The sequence below is a fragment of the Pithys albifrons genome, chromosome 14 (assembly GCF_047495875.1).
Source record: "Pithys albifrons albifrons isolate INPA30051 chromosome 14, PitAlb_v1, whole genome shotgun sequence".
Classification (NCBI taxonomy): domain Eukaryota; kingdom Metazoa; phylum Chordata; class Aves; order Passeriformes; family Thamnophilidae; genus Pithys; species Pithys albifrons.
This window is the reverse complement of record NC_092471.1, coordinates 5,824,449-5,842,421: the sequence shown is the minus strand read 5'-3', so window position 1 is coordinate 5,842,421 and position 17,973 is coordinate 5,824,449.

Below are 17,973 nucleotides of genomic sequence, written 5' to 3'. Positions count from 1 at the left end.
GTCTTCACAGCACAGATTCTCTTTTCTCTCGACTATTCCACTGACATCTTTTCTTGACTTCATGTTCTTCTATCCACCCCCCAGGCTATGGCTGCCTGCTTATTTATGCTGTCGGCTTAATTTCTTGATTGATATTCTCACATTCCCCCTGCTACTTACTTATTTACATCCTCTGCCTGTTTCCAAGTCCTGCTCCTTTAAGATCGCATTGCTATTTTATTTATGGAAAAGAATCACTGTTTTCCACAGCATGTTCTTTATGCTTCTGCCACGACCTTCTACAGTACCAGTTAATCATCCCAAATATTGCTATGCTCCAAGTGCTGTGTTTTTCAATCCTCTGTGCCTCTCTGGTGGAATTCTCTTCCTGGGAACACCTCACCAGCTGAAGCAGTGCATCTTTTTTATTATATTCATTATTTAGCACCTAAACAGCACTACATTCTCTAGGTAAATAGAAGGGAAGGTATTTATGCTACATTACTCATGACCTGTGATTCTGATTTACCCTTCTCCAGGGTAAAATAGCAACAGTTCCCCACAGTCAAAGAGTTTACCCCTGGGTAAAACAAATTGGCAAAGAACGAAGTACCGCATGAGCTTATGTGGCAGTCTGATGGCAGAAGGTACAACATTGTGTAAGGGTAGGGAGGGAAGTGGTTACTCTTATCTATAAAACAAATGTTTTGGGAGGCCTGCGAATACATGAAGGGAAAATGCTGGATCAGAAAAGGCAAGACAACTGGTTTTAGTAGTGTCACTCACTGGGCTGTTAGGTTGCTGAAGGATGAACTAGGGTGTATCAGGACAGGAATCTCAAAGGAGTCGTTGGGGTGAAAGAAAGGTTGTAAAAAAGTAAGATGTACACAGACCAGCACCTAAGAGACAGTTTGACCTTGACCAAGTAGCCAGAAATCATCCTACCCCAAATGCTCTGCTCCTTCCAGCTACTGCCAAAACATGTTCATTCCTCCAGCCAAAGGTTTGTCATGAGAAAGGTTGTACCAACTTCTCTTTGTACATAACAAAATGTTCTGTAGGCTTCTCCTCATGAATGCTGCTGATTTCTGTTGAAGGGATGACCTTGCACCTCCCAACCAGCACAGATGGGTCAGAGGGGTCAGGATGCTCAGCTCTGCTGCTCAAGAGCATCGTGCTGCTGCCAGGGTTTGCCATGCCCTTGGGCACAATTCTGGGCTAACAGTGATGAGAAGGCAGGCAGAAAGAAACTAGGAATGTGACTGTTTAGGTGAATTCCCAAGTGTACCATGCATCCCACATAGATTCTTTTTTAGCACTGTCAAATCCAGCACACTTAGAGTCATACCTGAGTGGCATCTGGTTGTGGTTACAGCCAAGTTCACTGTCTCGTACCCAAAACTCTCCTGAACATGCTGGAGACACTCTCTAGGCTGCAACGTGATATATAAAAATGGAGTGCTTTGAGATGGACATGCTGAGCTGAGGTAGGAAATCCTGCCTTTCCTTTGCAGATGGAAAATGGGGAACGCTCTAACAACCCAAAATGCAGTTAAGTTGGCAAAACAACTTGTGGTGTTATTTAGCTGCCTCTCTTAATTGTTAAGAGTTTTGTTTTGCTCTGGGATGGAGAGCAGAGTCCAACTCTGTCCTGCTTTTGTACTGTGCAGAAGGGGAGGGAATGAGCAGAAGTTATTCATTTAACAAGTGGCAAAGTGGTGGTGCCACAGGGGGAAAAAAATAGATGCAGCTGTGCCTGCAGCATTACTTAATCTTTCTCCTTCCATTTCCTTCCACAAAGATTGAGCCCCAGCCAGCAAAGAAATAGCTGCTGGTGGTTATACAAAATATAATGCCCAAGTTCAGCCTGTAGCTGGGAGATATGTGTTTGGTTTTCTGCACAGCATCTTTTATATTCAAAGGTTCACAAAACTATCCTCATTGCCCATACCCCAGGACTGTGCCTCAGTGCTGGCATGGAGTTGGGGAATGCAAAGAGGAATTTCTATTGAAGTAAAAGTGCAGCCAACAAGGCAATAGTTGCGTCAGCAGCAGCAGGGTTGATAGCACTGCACTTACTGTCCTGCACACCCTCAGTGGCTGACAGGGAATCTCAGCTCAACCTATTCTCAATACTCGCTTCTTCCTCTCTGTGCCACCACATCGTGAACCCTTCAACCATGTCACATTGCATGGATCCTGCTGCTTTCAGTGGAGAAATGCAAGACTGGAAAGGACTTCCTGGGTTACAACCTGCTATTACAGACAGGCATTTAATCACAAAGACATAATAATAACAAAAAGGCATAAATACTCATTTTTAATTCTCAGTTATATAAAGGCACATCCAAATATAAATCACAAAGGAAACTTCAAAGAGAGCTAAATTGCCTCATCCAGTGAATCGGATCCAAAGCAGCCTACTATCTAGCTGCAGAAATACAGCCCACAAGACATTAATTAATACAGAAGCAGAAGGAAAGATTGATGCCAGATTTAAATAGGTGTATTTCAAATCACAATCTGGTCCAAAGCATCTTGAGTTATACTACATTCTGAATGACATGATTTGTGGTGGGTGGTAGGGGATGTTCTGCCCAATTGGAAGATTGTCCCATGTAATTTTGGCTACCATCAAACTTCAGAGCACTGAGATTTCAGTGGTCTGGTTTTACTAATTTACCTATGAGCTCATCTACTCAGACAGAACAGAAAGCTTCATTCTTCCACTGTTTGATGTAGAGCAAAAATGATAAAAATTGACAGAAAAATCCAACTATCAAAAGTCTGCCAGAACATCCAAAAAGGAGAGAAACAGAGATTAATGGATCCCAGCACCCTGTATCCACTTTATATCCTGCTTGGAGATGGACAATAGAGATACCATGACTATTTTACCATTGCATTGGCTGGAACACATGACCTGATGGAAGAGGCCTGGTCATCCCTCCATCCTGTTCCACCTTATGCCAGGGTTCCTACTGTTACCTTTCTGCTACAAGGAAGTGGCTTCTCCCTCTCTCCTGCAGGGCTGAACTGATTCCAGGGGGCTGTTCTGAGGTGGAGAGAGCCCCTTTCACTTTCCACTGCACCAACTTGCTGTAGATGTAGCAGAGCATGAGACAGTAAGAACAAATCCCAGGTAGGACCAGCTGGAATTTCACAAGTGGGTGGAGAGAGAACAGAGCATCATGGCACAGCATTAGGACAAGGGGAAATGGCTTCAGACTGGAAGAGAGTAGGTTAGGTAACACATTGGAAAGAAATTCTTCTTGTGAGGGAGGTGAGACATTGGAACAGGTTTCCCAGAGAAGCTGTAGGTGCCCCATCCCTGGAACTGTTCCAGGCCAGATTGGATGGGGTTCTGAGCAACCTGATTTAGTGAAAGGAGTCCCTACCCCGAGCAGGGGAGTGGGAACTAGGTGATCTTTAAAGCCCCTTCCAACCCAAACCATTCTATGATTTACTTAAGAAAAGGCTGTTTTAGTTCTCAGCATGGTAATGCTTGTTCTCACCTCATCTTTAATTCTTGCAGCAGTATTTCCTCTCAAGGAGAGAGCTCCCAGAGGACCCTCCCTCAGTATGACTAACCTCAGCACATTATCCTGTGCTTGCATATTTGCAAAGTAGCAGGGATATAACAATGACAGAGCCTGTGAGCAGTGCCTGGCCCAAGTCTGAGCATGACATGTCCTATTCATCCAATGAGACACCTATTAAACTTACTATAGTCTACCCTAAGGGGAGAGCACATTGTACAACACTTAGACCTTTAAGAAATCCTCGAGGCTGGCTGAGACGCTGGCTCTGTGCACACAGTCAATGAGCACCTGGGAAATTCCATATGGATCACAGCCTGACTTAAGTCCTGACTTAAGTGCAGCTCAGGTGAACATGTGGGCGTAAGGGCAATGCATTCCTGAGACTTAAAGTATTTATAAAAGAAAATCTGGCTTGAAAAGAAAACAAGCAGTCCGTTTAGTCTGATGCTTATTAAAACCTTGTGCATTACCTCTTGACCACAGTATTTTTAACATCTCACCCTAGAAAGCACTGGCACCTTCTCAAAGGTAATGAATGTTCATACCTGACAGCAAAGCTGGACAAAGGGAGCACTCAGTGACTCTCACAATGAGACGCACAGAGAGGATGGAGGAATGAGAAAAGCAAAGCCTCAGGCTTGGATGATCAGAAAATCCTGAAGGAGTTCAGATGCTTTTCTGAACCTGCTCTGCCTAGAAATCACAAAGGATCTGCTTCTCTCATGTGAATCACAATACTGTTCTGATTTCAGCTAGAAACTACACCGTATTTCAGCAGATTTTTCTGCTTTCAGCCTAAAAGCAAAAATTGCAAGAGCACAATAAACAGTCTGTTAAGTCTGACCAAACTTCTAGTCTCAGAAGAAATAGTTATCCTTGCTTTATTAGACCCAATTTGGATCACCCATCTGTTGTCTGAGGGAGTTTGAAAGCTCATGGGTGGAATAAAAAAAAACTTTCAATCTTCTTAACTATTCCACTGGCATTTGCTTAGTAGTTTACTGCCAACCAAGAAGTGTCTGAAGGGGACAGCACCTGAAGCTTTTTAGAACTAGCTTAGTTCAGGCTCTACATAGCAAGCAAGTGACAAGTGTATTGAGTATTTTCATGGGCATCTTTTCTCATAAGGAAAAAAACCCAAACAAACATGTATAGATCTGGAATTATTTTTTCCCACTCCTTTTTATTACTTTTCCTTTGTTCTCTTGCTTATCTATTCCTTTTTAATGCAGAAGATAATACAATTCCTATTCTCCTGGCTTGTGATGTTCAATGCATTTTGACATGTGATGCTGGTTGATGAAATTGGAGGAGAAAAGCTGCATGATGATTTAAAGTGTTATTTTCATGATTGTGCCACTCTTGAGTATGGCACAAAGGCAAACATGACACATGAGCCTCCCGAAGAAAATAATCAGGATGACAGAACGTTAAATTAAAAATTAAACTGTCCTGGTTAAACCAGGATGTCTGGACATCTAACCTTATAGGATTATATCTAACATCCTTTTACCAGCGACAGTTAATGCTTGAAGGGATTTTATTCTCATGTAATCCCTGCATTGCTTTCAAATCTGCTTGTTTGGGGAGATATAATTAAAACTTATTATTCCTCCTTTCTCTGCCAACCAACTGTCAGAGAGCAAGAACAGAGAAAACAAGATTTTTTTACCAGTGAAAAACCTTGTTATTTTATATCTAAACCCTTACAGATCTATTTAATTTCAAATCAAAGTATCAGTACAGCCTTTTCACTGGGAAAATGTAGTGGACATAACAGGCACTGGTATAAAATCTCCTTTAAAGAAAACTAAAAATAAAATTTTGACATATGATTGGAGAAATAGTTTCAGAAATAGTCTCTTTCTCATCCTCCTTTCTCTTTGTTTTCCATCTTATCAGCTGACTTTTGAATATGATGCAGTAAAATGACTAGAGAATTACATTTTTCCATGTTGCTCTACCTGTTCTGTGCATTTAATGTGAATGAAATAAAAAAATATATATACTATACACACATCACTGGATTAAAGTGGAAACCCCACATGAAATTTGGGAGTAACGCTCTAACATACATGCAGTACATGCAAGCAATACTACACTGTTTAGATCTCTGAAGGAGTTTCAGAGATTTGACAACCTTAATCCCAGGGATTCAGGACTTTTTCATTGCTGATACACTCTCTCGTGCCAGTTCAGGTTGATCTTAACAGCACAAATCCAGGATATGAAGAATGGCTTCTCTACCAGTTTCAGAGTGGACAGAGAAACCTGCAAGGAAACCTTTATATACTATGTGGCCAGAAGAAATTAAAGCCTTGCTTTTATGTTTTAGGCATTTAAATAAACTGATAATGGCAAAACTCAAATAGCCTGGAGTAAAGGGTAGCTGAAAAATCCCTGGTGCCTATTAGCTTCATTAGAGCAAAGAGATTTGTATTTCTCCTCCATACAGACATTTGTTTTCTTGATAAGTGAAGCAAACAAATTTCTGCCTCTCTTCCATGCCCCTTTTGCCCACCCTTCCTTGCCTTGCATACTCTGTCTCTTCCTCCACCCAGTATCCATAACAGACTCAGCTGAAGCTCTCCTGCTGCTCTGGGAGAGCAGTGCACAAACAGACCTACCCTGTGTCAGCCCCTCACAGTGCCAGCCTTCACCTCACGTGCCGCTCTTGGCTTCCCCAGCAAAGTGTCACTGGACATGTGGCCTTATACTGCTGTGACACATCTCCCCCACTACTCAGGACTGACACACTCTACATAAAGCTGTTTTGTGGTGATCTGAATCACTTCATGCTTCATGGGGTTCTCGCAGCTTTGTTGTTAAGAGTGAGATTCATACTAATATTGGCCCATCCCTGATGGACAAGCACCATATGAGTAATCCTGCCCACAGACCTCACTCTTTCCCAAGCCATCAGCGCCACTCAGTTACTCACAACTGTCTGCAAAAAGACTAAAATGACCTTCCTGGAAGCAAATAAGACCAGTCTTCAGTGCTGAGACACCTCTCCAGTATGAGCACAGCCATCAGTCTGTGTCCAGCAGGATCCCAGCCATGCTGCCTGCTCTGCCTGTGGGCAGTTCTGACCCCACTGTTTGGGCACAAAGATGCCTGAGGGTGGCCTTGCTTCCCTTGGAGAAGAACCTGAAGCCTGTCTGGAATTACTTCTTAGCAGCTTTCAAAGGACAAGCCAGTCAATTCCTCTAGGAAGAAACCCACAGCAGTAAATGATCCTATTAAGTTTGGTGCACAATTACCATCCTGAAGCTGAGAACAAGAATGATTTGATAGATACAAGAGGGTAGTTTCAAGGTACTCTCATAGGCAGTAAAGGTCAGCGATCACAACAGTTACCATATGGCAGTATGGGAAGCTGGGAGGTGTGAGGGAGGATGCAGGCTCCCAATTATCACTGAGTGGTACCTGGCAGATGATGGGCTTGGTGGTTCCATATCCATCACTGAACAGATTCTGCAGTTGTACCACAGCAACCTGCATTCGATCAATGAGGTCATAGCAGTGTCAGTGTCAAGAAACTACAGCTCCTTATTTTCTTAAGATTTTCTGAAAAGCAAAAGAATAAAAATACTCACACTATTCTTCCCTGAAAAAGTGTGGGTGTGATTATCACATGGTGTGGATCACTCAGCTCAGCCTGATGATAATTAATGGGGCTGTACTCATTTAATACCAGCCTAGATCCGGTACATAAACATCTAACATTCCCTTCAGCAGTCAAAATTAAAGAGAGTTTTGCATTTTTTTGAATGCTAGGACTGAATTCACTGAACACTTCAATATTTTGAAGAACACAATTCATTATACAAGTAAAGAAATTGCAAAAGAAGTAAACTTCCTGACAGCTTTTCCTTCAAAGAAAGAAAACAAGTAGGTTTTTATTTACCTGGGAGAACCTCTAACTAGCAATTCTCAGTCACCCAAAGGTGGCTGATTGAAATACTGATGAAGGTCTATTTCCTACATTATGCTCCTGTGGCAGCTTTGCTGCAGCTCATTCTTACATGCTAAAGGAATGCATTGTTTGGGAAAAAAATGCAGTGACTAGATCAGGTTTTAAAGTAATTTTAAGGCTAAACTAAATTCAGCCTGACTTTTCCAATTCTCTAGTAGACATAAGCAATGCAAACCTTCCCTTCACAGGTCTTAATCTTGGGGTGGAGAGTTTTTGTTTATAAAAGATGAAAAGATTTGGATAAAGGATGACAAGCATTTGGACAATGTTCTGAGGTACATGGTGGGATTCTTGGGGTGCTCCTGTACAGAGCCAGGAGTTGGACTCAATGATCCTTTCAAGTTCCTTCCAACTCAGGATATTCTGTGATTCTAAGATGCTTCAGTCTCAGTGTGCTAAATAGCTGGCCCAGACACTAATGCTACAGTACAGCCTAAGCTATTTATACTGGTGGTGTAGAACTTGGCCACCATCCTGGATATGACACATTTCACTCTTCATTCCTTCCTGTTTCTTGTTCTTCCCTCTCAGATCCTCAAATTCACTTGTGTGTTCAAATACGTTCCTATTCAGAACAGATCATAAATCAAAAAATTCCTTTTCACCATTCAGTTTTGGTCTGAATAAGGAGCTCAGTAGTAAACCAAACTTTTTGATATTCCTTTTTAATACCTTTAAAAAAATTTCAAACTTCTGTTTCTGGGCATGACTCAAAATATGAGTGATGAAACCCAGAAGAAGTTGGCAAAAGTGCTGTAGGGCTTTCTGATTCAGTCAGTCTCTTCCTTAAAGCAGCTTGCAGTAGAAGTGGCTTTCAAAAAGTCCAGGCAAGACTTCAGTCTATCCAGTAATCTGGTAAGTTCATACTGACTTTTCACAAGCAATGAAGCAGGTATTAGACTGTAAAAGCTAACAGCTGAAAAAATAGTTCCCCTTATCCCAGAAAAAGCTCTTTGGATGGGGGACTATGTAAAATAACCAGTCTTTAAACAGTTTGTGACTACAAAAATAAGTAAAATTTGGGTAGATCATGTACCGACTTGCAGTTTTTCTACTTGTGTGTAGTAATGAATTCAAGTCATCACTGAGGCAGGGCCAAATTCTACTGACCAAGGTCTATGAGGTTAAATAAGTGATTTATGTCAGGGCAGAATTTGCCTTGTGATCTGGATTTGAACCAGATGATCTATTCAGGAATAGCTGCATCACCCATTGCTTGAGCCCCTGATAACCTATTGATATTATCGTACTGATTTCTCCACTCTCATTACCTGCTTTCACCCACAGAGTCACTGAGTAGTCACCTTTGCATCATATCACCCCTATTTCAGCTATGATATGTTACCTGCTTTTAAACAGTAGTTACAGGCCCATTGCTGGAATCCTTCTTATAAAAGGACATATAATGCTTTTTATTGCACAGCACTTTAAGAACTTACTTTGTAAACAGCCCATTCATTTCAGATAGTTTGTTAAGGCAATTCCCAATTGGATTTAGTAGTTAGAAAAAAACTATATTATGCTTCAAGAAATGCAAATATATTATTTCATTTCTATATGTTGATCCAGATTCTAACCTAACATATGACTAAAGTAACATGAACATCTTTTAACAGCAACATTTTTTTTTCCAAAATGCATGCTTCAGTGCTGAATTAAAACTAGAGCTGGGGAATCTGCAACTTCTGCTGAAGTAAGCAAGGAAATGTCACGTCAGCAGCAGAGATGAGGGAGGGTGAAGATCATGACAACTGAAACTATCAGAGGAACTCAAATAAGAAGTTAAATGCAAAGACTGGAGTTTGGCCAGCAGATCTAGGTTAATGGTCTTACCCTTGAAAAACTTCATAGCAAGTGCTCAGCCACCTGGGTTTTACACCTCATCTTGGATGGTTAGGTGATCAGCTGCACTGTAAAGATGGCTTTGTTTCAGGGTCAAAGTCTGAAGGAGGAGAAAAGGGCAAGAGCAATGAATAACAGTGCCAGCTTTGCTCTGTAAACCTGGACAGATCCTCAGAGATTTTTCACTCAAGTGTAGTCCAGAACCAAAATCTTCAAAAAACTCAAACAGCAATATTTAAATATAAAGCAAAACACCAGAGCATGCTTGATATTGGTTTGTTACTGCTATAGGGTTCAAATAATTACCTAAGTACAACACTCATTGCATATTCAATTAAAACTTTGTAAGCCACAAAAGCTTAGAAACACAAACCTGTCCCAGTCTACATCCAACAAAATGAAAACCAGTTAACTAAATACCATAAGACTCAGTGGGAACACTGACATATGTATGCAAGTTATTTTAATTAGACTATGCAAGAGAGACACACACAATCTGCTCCCTTATGAACACCCAGATGTAGGCTTAGTACATATTACACCTAGAGTGAAGAACACTACGAGACTCTAAGACTCCTCAGGAAAGCATTCCAATCACCAACCTCTGCAAAAATAATTTCTTTCTAATTTTCTAAACCAGTCCAGCATCTCCAGCATTCACCCTGAAATAACTCTTGCAGGCAACGGTCAATTACTACAACATCTCTCTTACCTGCTTTTATTTAAAGTATCAGCAAACAGTCAGATATTTTGACATCAGCAGGTGGAACACCTTCATTATTTTGCAGAACTAAACCTACAGATTAATTAGTAACATAAACATCTATAATGGAACAAAAGGTAAGGGACAGTTAGTTTAGCTGAGCTCCCATTAAATGACTGCCTAAATTTATGTGTACTGATCTACCTGCTATAATAGCTTGGCCTCTTTCTCCCACATTCTTCTCTGGTACAGTGCCAGGCTCAGTGTAGGGATCATACGGAGTTAAATGAGGAATGTGGGGTGCCTTATCTGCAAAAACAGTTTCCCACTGCCCGTGGCATTATGAGTTTCATACCAGTCATTGCAAATTTTACTGACTTGGGTTTTGTGAAAACGTAATCAGAGGTAAGTAGCAGTGCCAACCAGTAGTTTGAGAAAATTCAAATGAGAACATAGATTAGCAGCTTGCTCGAGTAAGGAAGATTTACAGCCCTGGTGGAGGCTCTGCATCCTGGGAAAGAATAATCAGGTGAAATCCATTGTCCCAAAACCACCGTGGCTGGTAGAGAAAGTACCTGCTGCAGCACATCACAAAACTGCACAAGGTGAGACAAGCATTTGGTAACTTTACCAACTGAGTCAAATTTCTTCCTAAAATGGGTGGAAGTCAATAAATTCCTATGGATAGAAGTAGTTAATTGATTTTGCTGCCATCTGTGAGCCAAAGTAAGCCGTGAATGTAATATTACTTGCTGGCTTCTTCTCACTATTGAGAATATTTCACACAAGAGGACTCCAGACAAATTATTCTAGTCCTGTGTCTTTTTATTGCTGCTAATAGCTTGTTTCAACAAAGAGTCAGACATTCCAAAATTGATGGGAAGAATATTGACATTGGCTTAATAAATCCTTCCAACCAGAAAGAGTTGAACAAAGGGAAATAGGTTACAGTTTTCCTTGTGGACCTGTTCCGTAATTAAGAAGCTTGGGGCAGAATTTAAAGACCAAGAATTCCAAAACATGTGTCAGTTTGTAATTCCTCTGATCATTTCTTTCCTCAGTGTGCCCCTCTACCATCTAAATGCCTTTTAAAGTCTGCCCCTTGAACATTTCTTTCCTTGGCAATTTGTGCAGATCCTTTTTGATATGCAGGAAGCTTAGATATACCTCATACTGATGGCTAAAAGTGATGGGCTGCAGCAATAAAGCTTTAACTAAGATGAAATCAGAAAATCTGGAAAACTACAGGGTCAAGGTTGCCTGAGCAGCTTGTTCCAAGATTAGTGGTGTGCAAAGTTGAGGTTTTAATACAGCCAGCCTTAAGTTTTTCAGATATTCAGAACAGAAATTATGTGGCCTTGAATTCAGCCCATCACAGGCAGTTTAGCACCACTTGACTGCCAGAGCCAGACTGATTTTTATGATTGCTAATATTGGCTGCATAATAAGCTCATATGTGAACATCACGGGCAACCTTGATTAGTACTTATGTGACAAAGTGGTAGTGAAACAGGAGAGGCATCCAGGGTCAGAGGTAGGAAAGGGAGGACTCACTCTGTGGCCTGTGTCAGGCAGGATGGGATTGCTCCATCTCACTCACCTTCATAGAGAACATGAAAAGAAAAAGTTACTAAAGGAGATCTAATTTTACTAAGACAGGACTATCTGGAGGACAGCAGAAGAGCAACAGGGTCTGTCACAATGGTGAAATATGGATAAATGCTTTCTAAACTCTTTTTGGCACTTGACAATGAATCTCAGGGGTACAAAGTATGAAAAACTGCAGTTTCCACATCTTGTAGATAGAGCTGTTGTGGTAAGACCTATAAGATCTTTAAAAATATATCTTTACAAGCAAATTTCCTTCTCTAAGCAACATAAGAAGATAGTTTTCTAATCACCTCCTGCACCACCAGCCATTTTGGTCTCAGGAATGATACCGTGTTCAGGAAGACTGGGATTGACAGAAATCTTAACAAGCACAAAAGATTTTTTCTAAACCCTTCTCTGCTGTTGCATGTAGAGTTTTGCATACCTCATTCTCCTTTCATTCTCTCTTCTCCATGATAGGTTTTATCTCCCCCTTGCTTAGTCTGTGTGACCAGTCCCTCTCAATACTCTGTGCATCTGCTTGGCCTGTTCCCTCAGCTGTAGGGACAGAGCTCTGTTCACTGATCTCAGTAATGAAGCACCAAGCCTAGGGCACTTTTGGGGAAGATGAGGGGCTCTCTCATCTGCCTTCTTGTCCACCTGGAATGTCATATTCAAAAGGGATAATGGAGATATTTGGGAGAATAGGAGCCCTCCCATGTGGCAGAACATAGCCTTTATGAATGCTGTCTTGCATGGAAGGAGTAACTGAATTTTTACTCCATAACTGGCTGGACCTGTCATCACTCCACCAAAGAAATAGTGAGGATAGGTGTGAAAACTGGCTTTCAGTCTAATCTGAAAATAATTTCTGAGCTACGGGAATGACAATGCTTTGAGGCTGGTTGCTAGAGAAAATGTGGCTCTGACATGTGAGAAGGAGATATAAGGAGAAAGCTATGGTGCTTGGACAATGCACAAAAGGTCTGAAGCTTTGCTTCACTAATTTTCACCTCTCAGTGAAAATTTCCTCTCCCTGGTTTATAAAAAACATGTTTTTTTTCAAAGTGGCTGTTTGTACAAGACTAGAGTTCTTTGAAGTTCTGGCAAAAGGTCCCTGTGAAAACTGCTGAAAATTCCAGCACCACTGCTTTAGAAATGGGCTATTCATAAGCAAATATCAAATTACCTTGCTATCTTCATATGAGGCATTGTTCAGTAAATAAAGAGTACTGACAATTGACACTAAAGCCAGGCATTCAAATTCCAGAAGGTGAAAAATTCCTCCATACCGGCCCTTTGATTCCACCCTGATGCAGCTGAACTCTGCCTACAGAGAACTTCTATTTAAAAACCAGCAACAAAATAGCCTGTTCTTTCCTTTGTACTTTTTTCTGCTTTGTGTTAGGGAGTTGTAGCAACTTTGTGGAGTCATTGCTGTTACTTGTAAATGATGTATGAAAAGAAAAATTCCTGTCCTTTCCATGCACCAAGAGAATACTGGCAGCTCTCAGCAAGCCCAAGTTTGCTGCTTGTTTACATTAAATTTGAACCCTTCAAGATCCTGAATTTAAAGATAATTCTCATCCACCCAACTACTTCTATTGCCACGTCAAAGAAGACACATTTCAGAAGGGTCTTTGCTTCTTGATATCCCCCTACCCCACCTTCACCTTTTAAAGATTTTGTTTTAAAAGATAGGTTTGAAGTTTACAGGATAAAGCTTGAGGTGGACTTTTCCAAAGGCTTCTGGTTCTCTCTGACATTAAGGGAAGAATTCCTCTAAAGACTTATACTACAACCAGAAAAGACATTGGGGCAGTTGTAAAAACCAGACCCCATGACAGAGATCATGAGACAAACTCAGCAGTTTCTCCCTCTAAAATTCACTTTCACAGTAACTAAAGACTTCATTGCATAACTACAAGGATCTCTTACCAAAAAAACCCCCAGAAATTGCTACGATCCCCTATTCTTTAGGAACACCTTAAGATGCAGTACTCCCTTTGGCTGGGTTAGACTGCCACAGTAGGGATTTTTTAAAAAGGAGATACACTGAATACAGCATACTGTTTGTCTTGGTGTCAGCTACAGGTGAAACTACAGCCTCTGTTGTCACAGCTCTGTTGATTTCATAACCTCAGAATTACATCTTTTCTCCTTGCCATACTCTTTGATTAGGGGAAAAGTCACCACAGCTCTGCTCTCTGCATTTAAGTGTCTTTAACACATTGCCAGCCAGCTGACAAAATGACTCAAGCATGAAATACTTCACCTTCTCCAAGCTGCACGTAAAGAGGAATGCAGATTTTTATTTTATTTCCTTTCAGTGCTCAAATAAGCAGCCTATTCTTTCAGAGACACGAACTGTCCTCCTTCCCTTAGCTGCCTTCCCTAAGATGCTGTTCCACTACACAGGCATGTAAATAAATTACCTTATTTTTCCCATGGGAATAGCACATTGATATTTAATTCTAACTAATGCTTCAGGGGGTAAAAGGTGGGAAGATCTGGGTCAGAAAAAAGTATTCTCATGCTGTTTGGAGTGAGAAGCAAGGAAGAGACAGATGGCAGTTTTCCCTTCTTTCTGAAGTAATACTGTCTTAAAGCTCTTGGATGCTGTATTCTTAAATCTATAAAGAGGTTTGAAAGTGGCTGTGTGCGAGAGGCTGACAAGGGTGTACTTGTTTATGGGAAGTATTCCTGCTCTGGATAGGGTCATAAAAGACAAGGCAAGAAAAGCCTGGGATGTCTGGACTGTAGGTTTGCAGTGTTTTGCACTGACCTGGTACATTTAGATTTCAGTTCAGCAGCTGGATATTGGGGGGAGGGTGGGGGGGATAAAAAAAAAGAAATATCTCTAACCAAGCAATTCATCTTTTCAAATACCATCCCTGCAAATGGTCCTACATTATTGCTTTTGATCCCACATCACCTTCACCCCTGCCTCCATCAAGGTTTTAGAAAGAAAGCTGAAAGAGCTTCAGCAGACAGTGATCCTTCACCTCCTTCCTGGCTGCTCTACTCCTGCAAGCTGTTCTCCAAAGGGATGTATAGGCAGACTTGGAAGTCAGACATAAAGAAGAAAATCCACCCAAAGATAGCATAAAATCCTGCAACTCTCGTCTCCTTGGTTCTTCCATAGCAGAGCAGCTCCACACAGCAGTGATTGTCGTCTTTTACAGTCTGCCACAACCTGCGCAGGACAAAACAATTTCACAGAAATCCTGTTTTTAAGATGCTATTTCAAGGTGAGTCACGCTCTGTCTTCTGCGCTGTGTGGAGCTGTGATGTCTGTCCTCAGAAATACCCAGTCGGGCTCATGACCCACCGTGTCAGCGACTGTATGAAAACAGTTTTAGTGATAAAAGAGAGTATGGAATGATTAAAGGTGTTTGGCAGGAACTCTTTGCACCTTTTTTAACACTCTCTGCATCATTCAGTTCTTCTGTAGTTTGAGTTTGGATCCTATCAAAGCCTTCGGTGTCTGAAAGCTGTTGCCAATTCTTGCTTGCTCCAAGTAGCTACTGTGTTCTAGGCACACGTACAAGGAAAATTAACACCTTGATTAACTCCACTGCTGCTGTTCTGAGGTGTTTCCTTTATCTCATGTGGCCTATGAGGTTGCTACAAGTCACCCAGAGGCGACGCACGTCCCCCTGTACAAGACTGAAGTTCAGGCAGAGTGAAGGCAGCTTGCAGGCAGCTCTCCCACACTCATCCCCTCCTGTCCTACGCGTGAGTGGGGAATCTTAGAAAACAGATCTTACAGGTTATGCCTTCTTCAGGAAAGAAGAATATTTCAGTCTCATTTGAGAATACACTGACCAACACACATTGAGATTTTATAATGAGAAAAGCAAAAGACAACTTTGATTCAATTACACTGGCCATGGGATGGATAATGGACATGGAGCTACATTGCTATCTCTCCAGCAGCTCTCAGAAACAGTAATTCAAATAGTGGAAAAAAGAAGGTCAGAGTTTGTTCTGGAGCAGATTTTCTTACTAACTGAGTAACAATTTCAATAATTTGTTTTTTGACTGAAGCTGTCAGATCTCAAAGGCTTTCCCTTGCAGGTGTCTTCATACCAGTGAGTAAAACTGAGGTACTTCACAATACACTTGATTGCATTCATACAGAATTGTTTAGTGTGCTAGGACCTGACTCTGCAGGGCTCTGAGTGAAGGAAGACACTAAGAAAACAAGATTTTCTAAGCGAAGATGAAGAAGTGACTTTCTGTTTGTAAGAGTGATGCTGCCTTGCTGGGCAAACATCTCTCTGTTTGACTTTGCATGCTCGTGTTTACTTAAAGTTGACATGGTTGATCTTCACGCCAATCACACACAAATATGTACACCAAACTATATTTGCATGAAGCAACTTTGCAGTTAATTAAGAATTACAGAAAGATTTAATCTGGATTTATGCTGCCAAATTAGCTAAAACACAGACTTATGTTTTTTGTACTCCATACCAGTTCTTGAGTAAGGAATCTCATATTTCAAACTTGTATTTAACTTCACCCATTCACATACACAATCACTATGGGCTTATAATTACACTAGAGGAATGATGCCAGACTTCCTAGGTGACATTTAGATTTTTTGCCAAGTCATTAACCTTACATCCAATTCATATTCAATCTACTGTACCTCCTGAAGGCTTGGGATATTTGTTTGGTCAATCAGTTCTTGTAAATCACTGATTCATTTGAAACCTGATCGTGGTTTTGCCATGGAAATATATCACAGCCCTAAACACAAGCTCAAGAACGGCATCACCCTGTAGAAGCTAAAGATCAGGTATTTACAGAATCACAGACTATGCTGAGTTGGAAGGGACCCACAAGGATCATCGAGACCAAGTCTTAAGTCAATGGCCCACAAGGGGATTGAACCCATGACCTTGGCATTATACAACCAAGTTTTAACCAACTGAGCTAATTCCAGCAGTGAGAGGCTCCAGCCTTACTTTGCCTATACCATTAAGAAAACATATACAACAGAGCTACACATTGCACTCACTGATTGTAAGATAGTTTGCTATAGGTAGCTCATGCAAAGTATAAACAACTTTCAGATGTTTTAAAGCATCATATATAAAACACTAAAGGAAGTACCACTATCTGGCATTCTTGAGAAAGCTGGAACACTGGACGATATGTATAAAATATTTAAGAAATGTAGTTTTGATGTGTTATTTTCCATGTCTTTTTGCCTGCAAGTGGAAAGGTGGATGGGATTCCCAGAGAGTCTCTTTTATAGATTCTGCTGACAGCTCTACAGATCCAGTTCTTTTCAAGCCCCGTTGGTTCTCTTTCTAAGGAAAACACAAAACAAAGCAGAACAGCTACCTATCCAAACTTTACAAATCAAAATAAAAGAAACTTTTCTTTACAGAGAAGTTTGTTTTTAACCATTTCACTTTTATGTGGTTCCATTAATTCTGGGTGCCCTGAAGCACTAAGTACACATAGAAAACAAAAACCAGGGACTTTTGTCTTCACTCAAAACCTGTTCCTTGCCACCAACATTAAGTGTGACAGTCTCACAGAGCTGTATTGCCAGTAGGTTTGGATGTTTTTAAGACGATACACAATGCATAAATACACAAAGCCTTTTTAAAATCTATGCTCTATTCCTTTAATTTGAATGCACAAATCTTTAGTGGCTGGGAAACATAAAACTCAGTGCTTAAATCCCAAATATCTAACTGTTCTGTGTACTTTTCTTTTTAATGTACTCACAGCATCATAGAATGGATTGGTTTGGAAGGGACCTTAAAAATCATCTTGTTCCAACTCCTCTGCCATGGGCAGGGACACCTTCCACTAGATGAGGTTGCCCACAGCCCTATCCAACCTGTCCTTGGACACTTTCAGGGATGGGCCAGCCACAGCCTCTTTGGGCAACCTGTGCCAGGGTCTCACCATCCTCACAATAAAAGAATTTATTCCAAATATCTAATCTAAACCCATCCTCTGTCAGTGTGAAGCCACTTCCCTTTGTCTTATCACTCCATGCCCTCGTCAAAATTCCCTTTCAGATCTCCTGTAGACCCTTTAGGTACAGGACAGTGGTCTCTCCAGAGCCTTCTCTTCTCCGGACTGAACCTCAGTTCTTGCACCTTTCCATACAGAAGAGATGCTTCACCTTTCTAATCATTTTCATAGTCTCTTCTGGATTCACTCCAGCAGATCCATGTTCTTCCCATGTTGAGGACCCCAGAGCTGGAGGCAGCAGTCCAGGTGGGATCTCACGCAGAATCATCTTCCTCGACCTCCTGGCCATGCTTGTAACTTCCCTTTTCCACAGTCTTATACTTATTTAGCAA